Source organism: Pteropus alecto, unplaced genomic scaffold, assembly GCF_000325575.1.
Source record: "Pteropus alecto unplaced genomic scaffold, ASM32557v1 scaffold81, whole genome shotgun sequence".
NCBI lineage: Eukaryota > Metazoa > Chordata > Mammalia > Chiroptera > Pteropodidae > Pteropus > Pteropus alecto.
The window spans coordinates 20,501,312-20,522,285 of record NW_006433378.1 but is presented as its reverse complement, the minus strand read 5'-3'; positions in this window follow the sequence as shown (position 1 = coordinate 20,522,285).

Here is a 20,974-nt window from a genome sequence, read left to right as displayed (position 1 = left end):
GTTTTGCCTCCAGATTGAAATGAAGGTTGAGCTTTTATGATGGTGATAAAATCAGTTTTATGCCACAGACGTGTTTGGACAATCTGTTCTTCCCAACATCCCCATACACCCAATGAAGAAAAGAGCCCTTTGGAAAAAAAAAAAAAAAAAGGTTTATAGACTTAAAAAAAAAAAAAAAGGTTTAAATATGATTCAATAGTTGAAGCGGAGATGCCACAGGACCGAGTTCTGGCTCAAACAGACTGTAATTTAATAATTCACTAATATAATCTAGCAGGCAGAAAAGTGTTTATGGGCCCAAGGATAGAATTACTTAGTTTTGGAAATGGACAGAAAGTCAAGGGCGGGGCGGGTGGCTAGGGTGAAGTTTCTGTTCACTTGAAACAAATCTCGATGTCTTTTATTAATAGCCGCTGTGGAAAAAGAAAGGTTTTTGTGGAAGAACAGGGAAAGGGACAGTGACTGGTGGTTTTCAATAAACCTTTCGGTCTCGGGGAGTTTCTCGCCACTAGTGAGGGAAAGATGAACTAGACTCAATAGAGCAATGATCCTTGAACCAAAATGTGACTTTCCAGGGCGTTTGAGGATGCAGAGAGCCTAAGGGAAATCCACATCCAGATGCTCAAACATTCTTCTCTAAAATTTATTCACCTAAAAATGTGCTTGTGATGGATGTGTAAGTTCTTTCCCTTCTCTTCTCTTTTGCAGTCATCTCTTTCCCACTTCATAAAAGAGACTGTTCTCATTTCTCCTAGATCATACTTCGAGGCATCAAACAGACACAGAAATAGTGTGTCGAGAAAGTAAATGACTCTACTTACTAGAGTGCTAATCCTTTTGCAAGTGAGGTGTTTTCAAATTTGCTTTCAATCACTTTGAAGGAGGGCTTCATCAAGGTGTCAGGTTATTTAAAATAGTGATTGATGGTATCTCCGATTTTGTACATCATGATCCAGGGGATCAAGGAATTGAGTGACGCTGTCATAATAAACCTTCTTTCATTCCAATATAGTCTTTGAACAATGTTCCTCTGTGCTGGCATCTAAGAAAAAGAAATGTAGAAATAGAATTGATGCTGAATTCTCTATCTAGCTAAAAGTAAGATCCATTCATGGATATGCAAGCTAATTGAGAAAAAAATCAAAGCTTTCGTATCATTAAGAGATCATTTTCAGGGAAATTTTTCTTTGTATATTTAATAATTTTAGTGAAATTTAGATTTTTAATAAATTTTTCCACATATGTTTTCATATGCTCAATTGTGCACCAATAATGATTGTAATCATCTCGATTCAAAAGTGATTTTTAAAAATAGTTGGAATTTTATGGTCACAGAAAATGTCAAAACTTTAAACAAATTTATTTCGATATTTTTATTGTAAAGCAGTATATCAAGGTGATAGTAGATTAGAAAAATGAGTTCAAAACAAAAAGAATGATTGAAATTTTTTGAGTTTTTGAATATATTTTTTAAATGGATGACGGGCATCAAATTGCTATGGTATTCGGATTATATTAGATACATTAAAAGTGATAATTTTATTTTATTTTATATCAAACTTTACAATATGTGAACATTATCAGTTGCTATGCAACACACTACCCTAAAGTTTAGTGTCTTCACAAAACATTTATGATATTCGTGATTTGTGAATCAGCCGGGCATTTCTTCTGGTCGTGGCTAGGTTGGCTGACCTCTGAAGTCAGCTGGTGGGTCAGCTCAGCTGGGGCTGGATGGTCTCACTCACATCCTATGCCCTCACCCACATATCAGTTAGTCGGAAGGCTTTTTGATCTAGAAAGCCCCGGCCGTGACAACTTGTCTCTGCTCCATGTGGTCTCTCTCCCACCAGCAGGCTTAATGTGGGCTTCTTCACATGGAATCTTAGTCGGGTTGGACTGGCATAACAATACAATAGACTGGGTGACTTAAAACAGCAGACATTTATTTCTCACAGTATGGAAGCTGGAAGTCCAAGGTCAAGGTACAATTAGATTGAGTTCCTGATGAGGTCCTACTTTCTGGCTTGTAGACAGCTACCTTCTTGCTGTGTCCTCACGTGGACTTTCCTCGATGCCTGTGTGTGGAGAGAGATCTATTTCTCTTTTCATAAGGGCACTAATCCTTCCTCATGAACTAATCTGAACCTAGTCATCTCTCAGAGGCCCTGCCACCTAGTACCATCACATTAGGGGGTGGGGGGTGTTAGGGCAAACACACAGGGTGGCCTCAGGATTCCTAAGAGCAGGGGGGCGAGCTCCAGTGCTGAAGCAGTTTTCAAGCCTCTGCCTGACTCAAGCTTGCTAATATCCCATTGGCTAAAGCACATTGTATGTCTAAACCCAGAGGCAGGTTGGGAAGGAACTGCCCAAGGGTGCCAATCCGGGGAGGTGCTATTCATTTGGGACCATTACTGCAACAGTCTACCAGAAGTCAGGGTTTTTTTTTTGTTTGTTTGTTTTTTGAGATGATTCAAATTTATGAAGAAAAACATTTAGATGTCAATGAGAACGAAAGGTACATAGTTATTAAAAATTATTTGAGAAAATCAAAAAGTATCGTCTGAGAAGTTTGGATTATTGTAGAGGGCAGTCCATGCTTTCTTACGCTCCTCACTCTATTAAGAATCAGGGACCCCATCTGCTTGAACCCTGACATTTTCATCTGCTAGCTGTGTAGTCCTGGGAAAGGCATAAAACCTTTCCTCACTTCAAAGTTAGCTAACGATACCTAATTCATTACAGTGTGACTCAATTAATGGTCACTTCCTCTCACCACTCACCTGGGACCAGGGGGCATCAGGGCCTCAACCTCACGGGCAGCTCAACTTACCCGTGTCCTGAGATGATGACGGGGTGCTGCGTTTGCTTTGGAAACTTCTGGCTCTGGTTTTGAGCAGTCAGGTGAAAACTGGTCTTTGTAAAGAAGCAGCTAGAAAATGCTTATTTTATTCTTATTAGAGAGTCACATGGAAACATTCATTTCTTTGTTAAACATATGAAAGTAAATCTAGACTTGATGGGGATATAAGTGATTAGGATTTAAAAGTTTTAATGTAGAACTTTTAAAAATTGAAAAAGCTACCTTGAAAATGGATTTAATCAAAATAGCAATTTGTAGATTTGTCCCGTGTCACAAAATCACTCAATAATTCATGTTCAGATGGCTGAGTCTAAAGCACTTCAATTTTGGAATTAAAAGAATTAAAACTCATTGCGCAATCCATGTCTTAGCTAAGATGGGAAATATTTACTAAAATATTTTTTCTGCTTAAATTTTATATTACTCATATAATTCTACACACACCAAAAAAAAAAAAAAATCTAAAACACAAATACTCATAGAATTCCATCAACTGGTTTTACTTTTTCCTTCTTTTTCACTAAATCTTGTCCAGGGCACATGGAATTTCTATTAATTAAAATTACATTGTTGACTTACTTTTTATAAGGAACACAGTTGAGAATTCTACCATAGTTTTATTGATACTACCCTTCCCCATTATTTTTTTTCAAAATCTTCAAGTTGTTGATGGTTCCTGAAATTATTATTATTATTTTCTTTTAAAAAGCAATATCTGAGTTTTAAATATTGCAATTGACTTTTTCTCTGCTCGTTTTTCTTTAATAACTTAGAAAAGTAGGTGTGGATTTTCTTTAGGAAGAGCTGTCTTACGAAGACCTACACATTTCAGCAGTGTCGTTAATCCAGGGAGTGGGGTCACTGGAGTGGGGAGCTTGGGAGAGGACCTCACGGGGAAGGCTGGCACTTTTCGGGGAACTGTGCCCTGGGGACCTCCCAAGGTCAAGGGACACAACCTTGAAGCCACACAGAAAACACGTTCTGAAGAGCCTTCCTCATCCTTTCTCAGATGCAGACTGAAAGTTAGGGACCCGGGTCACAACGAGCTGGAGTTTCCGTCTGTGCTGGCGGCCGGATTGAGTGTGAAGAGTTTGACCTTTTCAGGTGCAAGCAGGGCTAGGACAAGAACCAGAGAGAACGCTCAGGATTGTTTTAGATGGAGTCGCAGGTGGGCTAAGAGAAAGGTCAGGATCTACGAAAATGTCGAAATAGACAGGGCTTTAAAATTGAGATTTCGTGACTTTTTTTTAACTTTTCATTTTCGTTATTTTTATTTCCTTTTTTCCTCAGAGACATTCCAACTGAAATAAAAAAATGCTTGTTTGTGCTTGTTTTCTGGGACGGCAAATAAGTGGGGAATAGTTCCACAGATATTCACTCCGCATCTGCACTGCTTGCGCCGGACAGCCAAACTTGGGATGCGGCAGCTGTGAAGCGTGGGGGGCGGGGGGGGGGGCACAAGTGGGAAGATTCTGGGGCCTTTTCAGAAGCAGGAGCTGGCAGTGGCGCACAGATAGTGCAGGGACTCAGCAAGAGGAAGCCTCCTCCCTGTTGAGCTCTGTGGGACATTTGCACTTGGGGTTTCCTGCAGTTCTGGAAGGGGCCAGCCCTTCATCCATGGGAGGTACGTACAGCTTAATGCGCACACAGACAGCTTCCGGTGGTGACCAAGAGAAAGGGGCCTGTTTGTCTGCATCTAAGTAAAACCATGAGACACGTACAGGTTTTACAGCAAAGAAAACAAAGGTTTACTGTAGAGATTGCAAGTCCCAGAGACACAGGTGAGCTACTGCTCAAAGACCTGGCTTCCAGGTCTTTGATGGTGTCTAGGGGGTAGGTAATGTAGGAGAAAACTCAGTCGTGGCAGCTAAGGGAGTTGGGGTCATGGGCTCAGGTAGAAGGTAGTTGATCACTACGATGTCAACCATGATGTCATCCCATCTGGTCCCATGGGAAGGTGGGCAGTGGGCCTGGGGATAAAACACACCTGAAACCAAGACGTTATCCTTAGTTTGACCAAAACTGTTTCTCTGGTCCACAGACCTGAGGCTTTGTTTGGTGCTGATTAAGGGTTTAATGACTAAGGAAGCAGACGTTCGGTATGTACGAAGGAGGAAGGATAAGGGCAGAAACACGTGAGCCACTGTATCATTATACTAGGCAAAGCTTGCTTGAATCAGGGGAATAAAGCTTTATTAACAAATGAAGTCTGTGTACAGTTACGGTAGCTTTGAAAACAGACTGATCCCAGGACACAGCTCAGACCAAGAGAATCACAGTCCCTGTGTTAGGATCTGTGCATCGGTGTTTTTGTTTTTGTTTTTGTTTTTTAATTTAAAAAATTAAAAAATCTTTATGCTACACTACGTGAAGCCCTCGCTTTTGTTCACTTCATATGAGTAGTAGAGAGGCCCAGAGCTTTTTTCAATCTTTCAAAGAGCCCAATGAAATGTACATCAACCTTCAAAAAGGTCTGAGATGAACTCAAATATTACATTTCCTTGCTTTGAGCTGGGCTCATAGTAACCCAGTGCAACCACATGTGTCTACTCATGCTGTTCAGAATGATCGATATATTTCTCTATTTGAGATAAATATTTATAAAATCAAATATATTGAATAATAAATGCTATTTGGTGTCCAAAGGAAATTCTTTAAATTCTGAGGTAGTCAGTCTGTAGTCAGAAAAAATACAAAAGCGGGTAGCACATTGGTGAGAGACAAGTTTGAAGCCGCAACGTCCTATCATTTAGATTCCATGGCACATCGAAAAAGGTTGGTAAATGAAGGAGTACAAGATCTGGCCATTGGGATTCTGTTTTTTGTGTTTACTATAAAGAAGGATGGTCCACTTGCAACCCCAGAGAGATCCTCCTAAAAGCCAAGTAGCAGAAGAGACACACAGAACTGAAAGATCCTCAAAGCCAGACCAAGAAATGTTGACCTCAGGTAGGGTGCCTTTAGGCAAAGGAAATTGGTGAGTGTCACTTGCTAGACCAGGTACTATCTCAAGTTTAAATCTCACACCCGGTTGGAAAAATAAGAGTGGACCAATATTAACTATTATAACCTCAGTAGGGACTAATTCAGTAGGTAATTATATCTAACCTATTTCTGATTTGTTTCTTTACATATACATTTGCTTTAGAAAAGAAATGTTTAATATTCTCACCTACGCGAAGAGGTCTGTACAAGTATTATAGAATTTATAATAGCAACAAATAGGTAAATGAGGAAGAGAGAGAAAGAGAGAGAGAAGGGGGGGCAGAATGCTAAATATTTTACCAACAGTTAAAAAGAATAGGATAGAGCTACATGCACTGACTGCAGTGTATTTGAAGCATCCGGATGACTCTCGTGTGCCGGTAAAGCTGTGAGCCGCAGGGCTATATCGATCACAGGCAAGAAAGTAATCTTTTCCTGACTCTGTCTTGTAACTGGGTTGAAAATTATTAGCTCTCGTTAACCTTGGTAACTTGAAAATCCACAGATCTAAACTAACGTTTATCAAGCATGTATTATGTATAAGAGGTGGGGGACATAATGTGGATAAATATAATTTCTGCCCCAAGAAGCTTACAATTTGGCAAAATGAGTGCATGAAATGCCTCTGATATACGCAAGTCACACAGCACGTACGCTCACTGAGGGCTGGTTTCTGCCCCAGCCCCAGCCTTCTGCACTTCCGATCCCTTCTGAAACGGGAATAGAGAAATAAAGTGCAACCTGAGGATTTTTGAGAGGGTGAAATCTAAAATTTCTTGGATTTATTGAAGTACATTCACTTGAATTACTCTTCTTTGTGTTTATTTTTTAAATAATTATTATAAATTCAACTTGATGAAATTAATTTATATTAATGTAAATTAATAATATATTAAAATGAAGCAAAACCCATTTTGCCTTCTCACTAACCTATTCCTCATTCTTCAGTCTGAAAAGGGACTCAGGAAGGCAGCCACGCGCAGTGGATTGAGTTTGTCCGGAAGTAACCATTGCTTGCATCTTCCTTCTATTTTTATATGTATGTGCATATCTAATACACAGATATAATATATGCGTATTTAAGTGGAGTCACATTGTGCCTTATCGTACTGTAGTCTTTATTTCCATATGTCGTGATTGGTTCCTGTGTCATTAATCATCCTTCTAATATAGTTTATAAGAGTTACAAAGATTTCTTTTGAGTGGACACACCGCAGACCCTCAAATACTTGTTGAAAAAATAAGGGTCTCAACTTAAATTTCATAATTTCAGATGTTCGGATCGTTGACATTTTTGGCTAATTGTAAGTAAAATACTGTGAAGTGACTCTCACCTCAAAAATACTCTCACCTGGCATTTGCACTGTTTATACATTTCAAAGCACCTTGTTATCCATTACTTTGTCTGACCCTCACATGATCCCATGAGATGTACTGGACAGATATCCTTTTCTTAGAGGCGAGAAAAGACGGCTCCGAGGACTTGTGACTTGCACGTCGGCAGCATTTCTGTTGTGTTAATGACCAGGATTAGACCCCACACAGAGACAGACTGGCAGATCCCTGCGTTTCCAGCCAGAAAATTCAGAATGCTAGATAGACAAGGATCAAGACGCTGTCCCTGCTTCTTTGAAAAAGAACAAACAGAATGTTCTATTATCACCCTTAATAAGGGCGATGATAATAGAACAAACTCTGAATTAACCACCACGTGAAAGCTTTTTGCCAGAGGCTTTGAAGGTACCACGTGTACACTACTGCCCCCTGCTGGACGCGTGTCGAATGGTCTCAAGTTTTTCAGGGTTGACATACTGAGGCGTTGAACTTCACTTAGCAACAGTGCTGTGAGTTTGCGGGAGTGAGTTAGGGGAGGTGAGCAGGAAGCAGGAATCTGTCCTAAGTTCCTGCAGGAAGCAGGAATCTGTCCTAAGTTCAGATGAAAAGAGAGCCGTGGCGTCTTAGCTGGCTCTGCTTCCGGATAAGTATATTTAAAAGCATCCAGGTGATTTTAATGAGCCAGTAGAGCCATGAACTACAGGTCTACGTCGCTCATAGGTAAGCAACTTAATCCTTTTCTCCATGTTTGTCTTATCATTGGACTAAATATTAGTGGATCTACTTTACCTTGAAAATTCAAACATCTAGCTGACTCAAACTCCAGCAGTGAAAAGCAGGGCAATGATTTATTTTTACCTTAACAAAGTGATAAAGAGTACACAGATGGAGAATAGAAATTTGGCTGCTGGCGCTGGTTATTGGACGGTTTTTTCAGATATGAAGATTTGCCTGGGTGAGGAGGGTGTGTGGAAGGATCGTGTCCCATCTCTCCCTTCATCTGCATCGCAGCATCCGGCGTTAAGTTCCCCCCCCCGCCGCCGCCCCGTGCTGGCTCAGGGCGCTTCTATTGCAGCCTCGGGGTGAGGAACTCCTCTCTGATTCCCCCTGGTGGTAGGTCAACGAAGTGCCGTGTCTTAATTAGAACCAGAGCAAAAAGGACAAAAAGGACCCCTGGAGGTCATCTTCTCTAACCCTGTCTCAGGGACGGAGTCCCTGAATGGTGAAGTGGTTTTCCCAGGTGGTTCTCACATATGTATCAACTGGGGTAGGTGAGGTTTCTCGGGGTGGGGGCGGTGTTCAGGGATAGGAGAGGGCCACCCAGGTTTTCCGAGGCGTCCAGCCTGAGCAAAGGCCTGAAGTGAGAGTCTGCTGGTGATGGCCACGCATAGGTCCCCCAGGTAATTGTTGATGCCACTAACCGACTCTGAGAATCTGGAAACTTCTTTGAGCTATACATTTACAAGCCCCTCAAGCTATTTCCCAAATTGAAGTCATCATTTCCACCCTCCCTTTATCTTCCTTTATTGTGTTTTATCCCAGTAAATGGCATTCCCTGTCTACTGCGTTGATCACTCTGGGCAGCGAGTCATCACTCTTGTCATCTACATCCGATCCGCCCTCGAATCCTTCTTTGAATCCTTCTTCGTTGCCAGCATTTCCTCTTGCCTTAGGACTGTAAACGTGGGCAATGGCTGCCTAGTATCCTTTGAACACCCTCCCTGCACTGAGACAGCCTTATCACCTGAGCAGCCTGTCCTGCCTCCTCAAGGGAGGATCTGGTACCGTTCCTTCCCCAGCCTTCCCGCACCCGTCTCGCAACCGGAATGCGGCCCTGCGTCCCAGGTTTAACCAATTCAGTGCAAACTCAGGAGGCCTCTATATGAAAGTGAGCACCGTGGTGGTGGTGGTGGCGGGCGGGGGCTGAGGATGGAGCCCGCTGTTCATCAGGGTTTGAGCATCCGGAGTGCATAATGGGATTTGGGAGGAAGAGGAGGTAGAAGGCACAGAAGGAACATGAGGAGAGAGGAGATGTTGGATGATTGTGGGGGCTTAAGTTCTGGGTCATGATTCAGGGCTACTCAGATGTAACTCTGTTGTTACATCTGGTGTCACATCGGGTGTGACATTCCTCACATTTTCACACACCGATTTATAGAAACAGATGCTTTGTTGCAGAACAAGCAAAGGCTCCAAGTAGAATCGACAAGCTGGCTAGGGTGGCTCAGGGGTTCGGGAGTGTGGATGCTGAAGGCCTGTGTGCGAACAGGTTCTGGTTAGAAGCAGAGCCTCATATGACAATGAAGCTGATGCAGGTAGTGGTAACTGAGTAGGTAATATGGTTATTTTTTGACCCCTAATGAGGTGTTGCCAAATTGGATGACGGATTCTTAAATTTAACACCAGAGCACAAGCAACAAAAGAAAAAAATCGATGAGTTGGACTTCATCAAAATTAAAAAATTTCATGCATCAAAGAACGCTATCAAGAAAGTAAAAGAAAAATCTACAGAATGGAAGAAAATATTTGCTAATTATATATTTGCTAAGTATTTAATATCTAGAATGTAAAACAAAAAACCACAGACAACTCAACAACAAAAAGACAAAAAGCCAGTTAGAAAATAGACAAATCGAATAGATATTTCTTGAAAAAAAAAAGCATAAATGGCCAATTAGCCCATGAAAAGATGCTCAATCTCTTTAGTCATTAGAGAAATGCAAATCAAAACCATAAGGAGATGTTACTTCATCACACCTGCTGGGATGGTGATAATAAAAAACAGAAAATAACAAGTGTTGGCAAGGATGCGGATAAATTGTAACACTTGTACGTTACAGGTAGGAATGTAAAATGGTGCAGACACTGTACAAAATAGTTTGGCAGTTCCTCAAAAAGTTAAACATAGAATTACCACATGACACAGAAATCCCTCTCCTGGGTATATACCCCAAATGATCGAAAACAGAGGCTCATATGCTTGTACAACTATGTTCATTGCAGCACTATTCACAATAGCCAACAGGTGGAAACAACCTAAGTGTCCATCAACAGATGAATGGATAAACAAAATGTATATACGTGCGATGGAATTTTATTCAGCTATAAAATGGAAAAGTTTTGATACACGCTACAACAGAGATGAACCTTGAAAAAGGTATGTTAAGTGAAATAAGCCAGATACAACAGGATAAATATTGTATGATTTCATTTATACAAAAAAAATCTAGAATAAGCAAAGTCATAGAGACAGAAAGTAGAGCAGAGGGTACCAGGGAAGGAGTTAGGGGCATGGGGAGTTACTGTTTTGTGGGTATAGTGTTTCTGTTTGGGGTGATGAAAAAGTTTTGGAAATAGCGGTGATGATTGTACAAAATTGAGAAGGTAATTAATACCACTCAAAAATGATTAAAATGGTATATGTTATCCATATTTTACCACAATAGAAAAAGGTAAGAATAGAATTTTGATTATCTTCAGTTTTTCTTAAAAACAGTAAATGTAAAAACAGAAGAGCTAACACGCAAATGTTGGATGGACAATTTAATTAACCCTAAGCTGTGCCGTACTCAGTGATAGCCATTCCACACGGGCAGGGGCCCAAGGCGGCCACGCTTTCCCCACCTGCCTAGCGCTCCACATACTCTCTTGTGACGTCCTCAAAATCCCCAGAGATCAGATGTTACGGTGCCCATTATACAGTTGGGAAAACAGACTGTCAAGCCTTGCCCCAAAGTTACCCATTTATACAAACCCAGCTTTCAAATGTAAATCTATGTGGTTCCAGACGGAGCCCAGTGAGTCACCACGACCTCGTGCAGCCTTCTTCCTTTGGAACAGCAAGTGTAGTCTTTGCTTCTGAATTCTGGAAAAGTTACTTCATCCTAAGAGGATAAATTTGAGCTGACTTTACTTAGTTTAATGGGAGAAGATCACTTTGAAGGAGGATAGGTTGTGAGCAAGATCATATCCATGTCTAATCTCTCATTAGATTTGTTGGAACTAACTCATCACCCTTAAAACGCTGACTCTGAGTTGAGTTTGCTAGTGTATGGGGTTCGTCTTGGTGACAAGGGCAAATTTATTAAACTTTGAATGCGGATCTTTTTCAATGTAGTATAGTAGGTCATCCATCTTTGAACTTTGACTTTGGTAAGAAAGACAAGGACTTAAATTTCCTTCCTGTGGCCAGGAGAGGTCGCTCTGTCCCTATGAATATTTTTAGGCTGTAAAGCAAAATCAAGACTTGCTCTGACCAAAAATTATTCTTTCTCTCATTCTCTGTGTGTTTTCCTCTGTCTCTCATTTCCTCCTTCCGTTCCCCTCTCCACTTTTCCCTTTTTTATTCTCTGCCCCTATTATTTCAATCTGTCCCCATCAGATGTGACAGCAGGAGAGAGAGCTTTCTGCCTAGCACCGCGTCTGAGCACTCATCCACTTCTTGCCTGCTGGATGGGACTCTCCCTAATGACAAACTCCCCGAGTAAATGGACCAAATGGCAGAGATATGTAACCTTCCCCTTTCCTAGCTTTTAAGGCTGGAAATGGAACTGCATTTTCGTGTGTAAACAGCTGAATGGTCACGTAGCTGAGGTTCGCTCTTTCGTTTCCCAGCTATTCATTTTCAGAAGTGAACCTGTCCGGACCCCAGGGAGGGCGACGTGGGAGTTGTTCAGAAAAATCGTGGTCAAATCTGGGAAGCACTGAAATTTTGATGTTTGATAGTTAAAACTAATTTCCACATAGCTTTCCAGAAGTTCTTTTGCTAAGCAAATGACAGGGAATTTAGGTTTTATTGTTCTTTTTAGCTTATCACTAACAGATCATTTTAGAAAAAAATATTTCTTTTTAGTGTTTTCACCCAGGTTTCTATATTCTTCTTTTTTCCATATCTCCACCTGTTTTATTCAAGAGATGTATGCATCCAAGGCTTTTGACTGGGAGAGTTGACTATCAAAATAAAATTGGAAAAAGATTGATCAAACTGTTTTAAAAAGCAGTCATCTCTATTTTAAATGATCTTTGGTGGACAGAATTATTTACCTGCTTTAAGTGTGAGGTTATGTAGAGCTCCAAAGGAATGTGGCTTATCTGCAGAAGTGCCTGATTCCAGAACTTGGTTAGCGAGAACTTCAATGGACTTGCTATTGTATCTTGGACTCCACAGTTTTTAAGAACCTGCAATGTCCTTGAGGGGTTAGGAAGGAGACCAGCTCCCCTGTTTAATCGAGTTTATCGCTGCTTTTCCTTCTCATGCAGGCTATTCAAACTAGTGAAAAGCGAGGGCAGTATGTATACACACACAGATTTATGTATATCAACATATATGTATAAGTAAAGAGATTTATTATAAGGAATTGGCTCAAACAATGAAGGAGGCCAAGAAGTCTTACTTCCTACTGTTTGTAGCTGGAGATGCAGGAAAGCTGGTGGTGTAACTCATTCTGAGTCTGAAGGCCTGTGAACCAGGGCAGCTGATGTCCGAGGGCAGGAGAAGTTGGATGGATGTCCGATCAGGCAGCAGAGAGAGTGAATGTGCCCTTTCTTTGCCTTTGTGTTCTGCTCAGTTCCTGCGAGGATTGAATGATGCCCGCTGCACTGGGGAGAGCCACGTGCTTTACTCAGCTCCAATTCAAATGCTAATCTCTCTAGAAACACCCTCAGACATACCCAGAATTAATATTTTATCAGCTGTATCTGGGCATCCCTCAGCCCAGTCAGGTCGACACATAAAATTGACTATCACATCAAGCAACTGTCTCACATTACGGTAAGTGCAGAGAAAATAAGCAGTAATTAAAATTTCTGTATTGTTTTTCTCTCAGTTCTGGATAACCTTCTGACACTAATCTGAGCCTTTATCTGGACAGGAATGGGGAAAAGGTAGGTGGATTCGTAAAATAAATGAAGAAGAACACAGCCTTTGGAGCCAGCTTCCAGGGTTTAAGTCCCAGTTCTGCCAATTGCAGTCTAAGTGGGAGACGTTTTACAATTCTTTTTGCTACTATTTCCTCCTCTCAAAAAATGGGATAAAAATAGTACCTACCTTATGGGTTGTGGAGAACATGAAATTATTTAAGTGTACATGTTTGTGTTTAATAAATGAAAGCTGTTACCGTAATAATGGTTATTCCTGCCAACTTCTTTAAAAATAATTTTTATTTTTCAATTATAGGTGACACAATATTTTATTAGTTTCAGGTATGTAACACAGCGATTAAACATTTACCTAACGTACAAAGTGATCGCCTCGATAAATCTAGCACCTATCTGATACCATACATAGTTATTACAATATTATTGACTATATTTCCTATGCTATACTTTATATCCCTGTGACTATTTTATAACTACCAATTTGTACTTCTTAATCCCTCCTCCCTTTCCACCCACCCCGTGACCTCCCGCCTATCTGGCAACCATCAGTACGTTCTCTGTATCTATGAGCTTGTTTTTGTTTCGCTTGTTCATTTATTTTGTTCTTTAGGTTCCACACGCAAGTGAAATCCTATGGCATTTGTCTTTCTCTGTCTGACTTGCTCCACTGAGCACACTGCCCTCAGGTTCCTACGTGTGGTTGGCTGAGGCAAGATTTTATTCTTTTTCTAGGGCTGAGTAAAAGTCCGTTATGTGTATGTACCACCTCTTCTTTATCCATTCGTCCATTGATGGACACCCAGGATGCCTCCATATCTTGGCTATTGTAAATAATGCTTCAATAAACATATGGATTTACATGTCTCTTTGAAGTACTGTTTTGAGTTTCTTCGGACAAATACCCAGAAGTGGGATTACTGGGTCCTTCTTTGTCTCTTGTTATAACCTTTGTTTGAAAGTCTATTTTCTTTGATATAAGTATTGCTACCCTAGCATTTTTTTTTCATGTCCATTTTCATGAAATATCTTTTTCCATCCCTTTACTTTCAGTCTGTGTGTGTCTTTTGATCTGAAGTGAGTCTTTTGTAGGCAGCATATGTAAGGGTCTTGTTTTCTTATCCATTCAGTCACCCTAAATCTTTTGATTGGAGCATTTAATCCACTTACATTTAAAGTAATTGTTGATAGATATGTAGTTATTGCCATTTTATTATTTATATTTATGTTCTTTCTCCCTTCCTTTTCTTCTTAAAGAAGTCCCTCTAACATTTCCTGTAACACTTAGCTTTTTCTTGCCTGGGAAGCTCTTTATCTGTCCTTTGATTCTAAATGATAACTTTGCTGGGTAGAGTCATCTCGATTATAGGTCCTTGCTTTTCATCACTTCGAATATTTCATGCCTGCAAAATTTCTGTTGAGAAATCAGCTGACAGTCTTATGGAAGCTCCCTTGTAGGTAACTAACTGCTTTTCTCTTGCTGCTTTTGAGTCTCTCTTTGTATTTTAATTATGCTGTGTCTTGCTGTGGGTTTCTTTGGGTTCATCTTGTTTGGGACTTTCTGCGCTTCCTAAGCTTGTATGCCTATTTTTTTTCACCAGGTTAAGGAAGTTTTCTGGGCATTATTTCTTCAAATAGGTTTCCAATTCCTTTCTCCCTCTTGTCTCCTTCTAGTACCCCTATGATGTGAGTGTTGGTACACTTGATGCTGCCCTTTAAGCTATGCTCATGTTTTGGATTTTTTTCTTGTTGATGTTATGATTGGCTGTTCTCTGCTCCCTTATCTTCCAAATCACTGATTCGATTCTATGCTTCATTTAATGTACTGTTGTTCTCTCTAATGCATTCTCTATTTCAGGTATTGTATTCTTCGTTTCTGACTGGTTCTTTTTTATGTCTTTTTTTTTTAATCTCCATTTTTGTGTTTTGTATCTCCGTTAAAATTCTGACTGAGCGCATCTACTCTTCTCCTAAGTTCATTGAGCATCCTTATCATCAGTATTTTGAACTCTGCATTTGGTAGATTGCTTATCTCCATTTCGTTTAGTTCTTTTTCTGGAGCTTTCACTTGGGACATGGTTCTTTGTCCCCCCATTTTGTCTGCCTCCTTTTTTTCCTCTCTATATTAGGTAGAGTTGCTATGTCTCTTGGTTTTAGTAGGGTGGCCTAATGTAGTTGGTATCTTGTGGAGCCCAGTGGTGCAGTCTCCCTGTTCACTTGAGCTGGGTGCTCCAGGTGTGTCCCTTGTGTGGGTTGTGTGTGCCCTCCTGTTGTGCAGGTGCTACCCCTGTAGAGAAGGATTTGCTTAGCAGGTCTCTAGTGCCTGCCCAGTCTGGCCTTTGGCTGTGTTGTCTGTGGAGGTAGGTTGCGTGGTGCTTTGGTATGGTCTGAAGATGGCCACAGGGTGTGTTGATTCTGGGACCTCTTGGGAGGGACTCTGTTGCAGGTGAAGGTCAGCTTCTGCCCATGACCTGTCCAGGCCACTAGGTGTGGGCTACAAAGTGATCTTCAGGTGGTTGCCACTTGTACTGAGCTTGGAGGGGCTTGGGAGAAACTAAGCTGTGAACCAAGACCAGCTAGTGCTGGGTTTGGGGCTGCTTAGTGAGAAGTACGGGGCATGCTGAAGCCAAATGCTGCTTGTTTTGGTTTTGCGAACTTTTGAAAGATTTTAGGAAACTTTGCAGCATGAGTCAAGACAGGCCATTTGTGTGGAAAAGTCAGTGGAAGTGGATAGGGTGGGGCTGTAAGCTGGGTGGAGTGGGATCTTAGGGAATCACTAGGGCAAGGTGAACGGCATTAGCCAAGTTGATGGAGACGCAGACGTGGTGCCACCTGCGTCTGCGCATGCGCATGCAGGCTTCGTAGGGGAATGGCTCAGCAAAGAATAATGGCTTCTGCTAGCATTTCTCTCTGGGAGAAAGCTGCCTCTCCAGCCCTCACCCTGAAGCCAGACAATTCAGATCCTCTCCAAACATCGCTGGCACCTTTTGAGCTGCTGCCCCATTACTGGAGCTCAGAGCGAGTGAGTCTGTCAGCAGGTAAGTCTGTGCTTGGGCCTTTAAGAGGAGCGCCTGGCACTCCAGCTACTCTTTATCTTACTCAGTCACAATCTTCACTGGTTTTTACAGCCAGAAGTTGTGGGAACTTCTCTTCTTGGCCCTGGGACCCTGGGGTGGGGACCCTGGTGTAAGGCTGGGACCCCTTACTCCTCGGGGGGGGGATTTCTTCAGCTGAGACGTTCCTCCCGATTTTTAACCACCACCTGTGGGGGTGGGACCAGCCCGTTCGGCGTCTCTGCCCCTTAGACCGGTCTGCACGCGGCCCCTTCTCTATATTTTTAGTTATAGGGTTTCTGTCAGCTAGACTTTAGGCCATTCTCAGTGGTGATTGTTTGGTAGTTTAGTTGTAATTTTGATGTGGTCGTTGGAGGAGGCAAACGCAGTGTTTCCACACTCCGCCATCTTGACTGAAATCCTCTTGCCCATTTATCACTATGCTTTTCGGGAGATCAGCCGTTTTCCTTTTCTACTTGTGGGGTCAACAAATATATCAATAAATATAAGGGGCATAAACTTTTTGTGAAAAACACTGTCCTGAGCCCATGTTTCTGTTCGTATGGTATTTACCATCAAGTCGAAAGGTAAACTCTACATATTAGTAAAATCTAAATGAATAGTCTGAGAAAAGGCTGTTGGGGGAGGGTGCTTCAGAGGTCATAGGTCACACTTTTGAGTCTCCCCTGGTAGCTGTTTTGCTGATACTCATTCAGAGAGCAAGAAAACTCATGCCGGTGGGAAGACCAGCTAGTATCAGAGGCTGAAAACCATGCTATACGGTGGGAAAGTTAATTATAATATATACACACATATAATTATAATACAACTATTATGATATATAATTATAAAATGTATTATAATACATATATCTGATAAAGGATTAGTGTCTCAGTTATCATTTATGTTCTTGGGGTTCGTTGTGTTTTGAGCCCAGAATTTGTCAGTTGTATGTGACAGAAAGTCAAACAACTCAAATTATTTATAAACCAATAAGAGAGAAACTCAAAACAAAAAAATGAACAAAATTTCAAACTGGTACTTCACAGAAGAGGAAAGCTAAATTTCCAGTAAACATGAAGAGATGTTCAACTGCACTAGGAATTAGAGACACAAATTAGTACCACAATGAGATCATGTTTTATGCTATTGGTTGAGCAAAAAAAATACTGATAATACTAATTGTTAACAAGGACCTGGAGAAATGAGAATTATCATTCATGACTCATATCAATTGTATCAATATGGCCATATATCAATGTATCAATATGGCCAATATAGAATTGTATCAATGGTCTCAGTATGGCCAAGTCTATGGTCCTTGTGCTCGTTAATCCAGTAATTCTACTTCTCGCTAAGATGATATTCCACGTATTGAACATTCCATAGGGCAAGCCACCCGCCAGTCAGGATTTGTACCTCTCCAATCAGAATGGCAGCTTCCTATACACAACAGGTACATGCATATTGCTGAAAACATGCTGACCATCAGCATCTCTGCTTCTAGGACTGTTCTCTAGAAGCTTCACACATCAGATATGCAGAAAGAGAAGAATCTTTATTTCAACAACATTTGTAAAAAAAAAAAAAATGTAATAACATGAAACAATGTAACTGTCCAGAGACAAGGGAACGGGTAAATACATTTTGCTCTATTATCCAACAGAATAATATACAGCATTGAAAAAGGATGAATCAGAACCACATGTATCAAATGGATAAATCTCAGAAATCCAAAGAGTAGGGTAGGGAAACAGCAATGACGGATGATATGTACTCTAAGATGCTACTTAAATCAAGTTTGAAAACAAAACAATACTATGTTTACATGTAGTAATAATGGAAAGCATGCATGGGGATGACCATCAACGTTCAGAATATGGGTTATTTCTGGGGAAGGAGAGGAGGAAGGAGGAGGATGGGGGCTTCGACTTGATAACTTGTTTCTTAAAAAAGATGGGGAGCAAGCATGGAAAACTTAGAATTTGATAGACCTAGTGATGGGACCCAGATGGTTAGGTATCATTCTTTCTCTTTCTGTATGATGGAAATATTTTACAAGGCAAATTAAAAATCAACATAAAGAGATTATGAGCTGAGGATCAGCTGGGTCTGTGGGCAGGTGGCTGCTGCAATGCTGAGATCTTTCTCGCTTTTCCTCTCCTCCCCAGTGCCCTGCAGGGAAGATTCTGCCTTCCCCACCTCATTTCCACCCACCTGCCCTTCTGGTCAGAGCCCCTTTCCCATTGCTGGGCTCACCGGGAGGACGGTGCTGGGACACCATTTTGCAGTTCTTCACTAAGTGTGCCTGTCTATCTCAGCTGTCCCACTCAGAGACACCAATTATCAGAAGGCTCTGTGCTTGAAGCTGGGACATCATTACAGATGGCTCCGAAATACTGGTTATCACAACACTCTATATGAGCTTGAAGTGTCAACTTCTCCTCCTCAGCCAACCTTCACAAACCTGCCCTGAGAGCAAATGATGCCTTTCCTTAACACCTCACCAAGGAGGCTCTGCAGCCTCTGTAGACTGACCTCCATCTGAGGGACATCACCCAAATAAGCTTGATGATTCCTCTCGAAAGCCTGAGGCTTTGGAGGAGGAGACTGAGCATGGGGGCTCCAGTTAAAAAGGTGAATGCCCCTGATGAGGCACATTCAGCAGTGCTAATGATGTTGCTTAAACACTAATTTCTTCCAGAGGTAACCCTTTTCACCCTGTTCTTTTGGTATGTCATTTCATCTATTCTGCCTGTTTCTTTGAATTGGGTTGGACTTAGCAGTGCTGCCAACTGAATAGAAAAGACTGACTGAAACTTACTTCTTGAACTACTATGATTAAGAAATTCTGGCTTTTGGGTGATTGCAAGTGGGTACGAATCAATGGCATAATTTTGGACTGAAGGTGGCAGATGTGAAGATCCGACATTTATATTTGGGAGCTTTCCTTACCCCTCCCCCCAGCTCCTTGGTGAGGCGAGGGAGCTGTCTGTGCGTTTGGGGAATCATGGTCTAGCAGACCAAACTTGGGCTTTGCAGCTAGTTAGAGCTGTTTTTGAACCTAGCCGTGTGACCTTGAGCGATTTATTCTGCCTCCCAGAGCTTTGATTTCCTCAGTTACAAAGTGAGGGGAGTGATGCCTTTCATTAAGGAGCTGGGTCAGCATTAAATGAGATGACGACTATAAGTAAACACGTGCAGTATGGCGACCTGGTTCATCCTCCCCTTTTTCCTAACAGGTCACTCCCCCCCCGCCCCCCCCGCGCCCCCAGACACTCCAAATTCCCAGTATTCTGTAGCTTTGATTCCTTTCCTCACTCACATCCAAATCTGCTCTTAGGAACATTTCAATTTGGGGATGAGTAGGAAGAGGCAATGGATGAGTGACTCTGGAGGCTGCTGGGGAATTGATGTGAGAGTTGAGTGGAAAAGAAGGCTCTGAGTTTCCTTCACAGTGATGATGAATTACCGCTGGATGTTATCTTTCCCAGTCTTTTTTTTTTTTTTTTTTTTTAAAGTTAATCTTGCTCCAGTGTCTGGAATGGTGGCAGTGGGGACTGTCCAAGCTCTGGAATCACACCATAGACTTGATTCCCTCATCCTCTATGGCTGTAGCAAACTGTGTCAGAAAAGACGTCTGCCCAAGCTTTTGTTTAGTGACCTGGGAGAGAGCTGAGTGAATGCAAAACTTCATCGTTCTCCTATTGAGGGAAAGGGAACAATTCTCAAATTTGCCAGTGTGTTATAATGGAGTGGAGTCTGTTTTTAGAGTAAGAAGATGTTTCATCTAGATAAGTCACTCAACGTTCTTGAACCCCAGTTTCCTCATCTGTAACAGGCAGAGGGTATCATTCTATCCTGGCCTGCCATTGGGGGTATTAAACGAGAAAAAATAAATGGGAAAATATTTTATAAACTACAGAGAGCTGTATACATCTCAAACATCATTAATATCTTTGCCCCAAGCCAGGGCAGATTCTGCCTCCAGGTAAGAGGAACGTGAATTGGCCATCGCTTCCAGCAGGACGTGAAACACTGTCCTTACCTAGTTAACTGGATGTCAGTACAGTCTGTTCCTCTTTTTCTCGTCAACAAGCCATTATTTTCTACAGCATTTCCCTGAAGGCTGGAAGAACGGTTTAGATATGCTGATTGAAAGAAAGATTGAATCATTGACTTTGAGCTGAAAAGATGAGGTAACTCAATGCCTTAGCAGTCAGAACTGGGGTGAAGTCATAAAAAACCGTACCACCAGGCAAAATGGATGTGTTTCAATTTGTTCTCTCACTTTTTCTTGGTCTAATTTTAAAACCATACAGTGATAAGAGTTATTACTCAAATGAATATTGACCTTCAGGCTGTTCTCACAGGAAATCTCAGTTATCATTGTGTTCTTAGGGTCTGTGTTGTTTTGAGTCCAGAATTTGTTAGTCGTCAATGAAAGAAAGTCATTCAACTTAAAAAAAAAAAAAAGACATGTTTACCTCACTGAACTGAAAAGCTCAGGGGTAGATAGGCTTGATTTGGGGGCTCCAAGGATGTCTCAAGGCTTGACCTTGTTCTTTCTACCCTCAGCTCTGCTGTTCTCTGTGCTGGTTCATCTCAGCCTGATGTCCCTCTGTGGTCCCAAGATGGCTTCCAGTGGCCCCTCTAGTCACTCATTCTATCAAAAGAGAGACAATTGCTTTAGACACTGCCTCACACCATTTCTTCCAGGCCAACTGACAATAAGAAACCATGTGTCATAGTCTCTTTAGGGGCTTCAGGGGAACTTTGGTCCCTCTAAGAATGCAAAGCTCATAAACCTGCTGTTCCTATGAGCATTTGAACGTGGAGTTGCAGGTTTCATTTACAATAAATT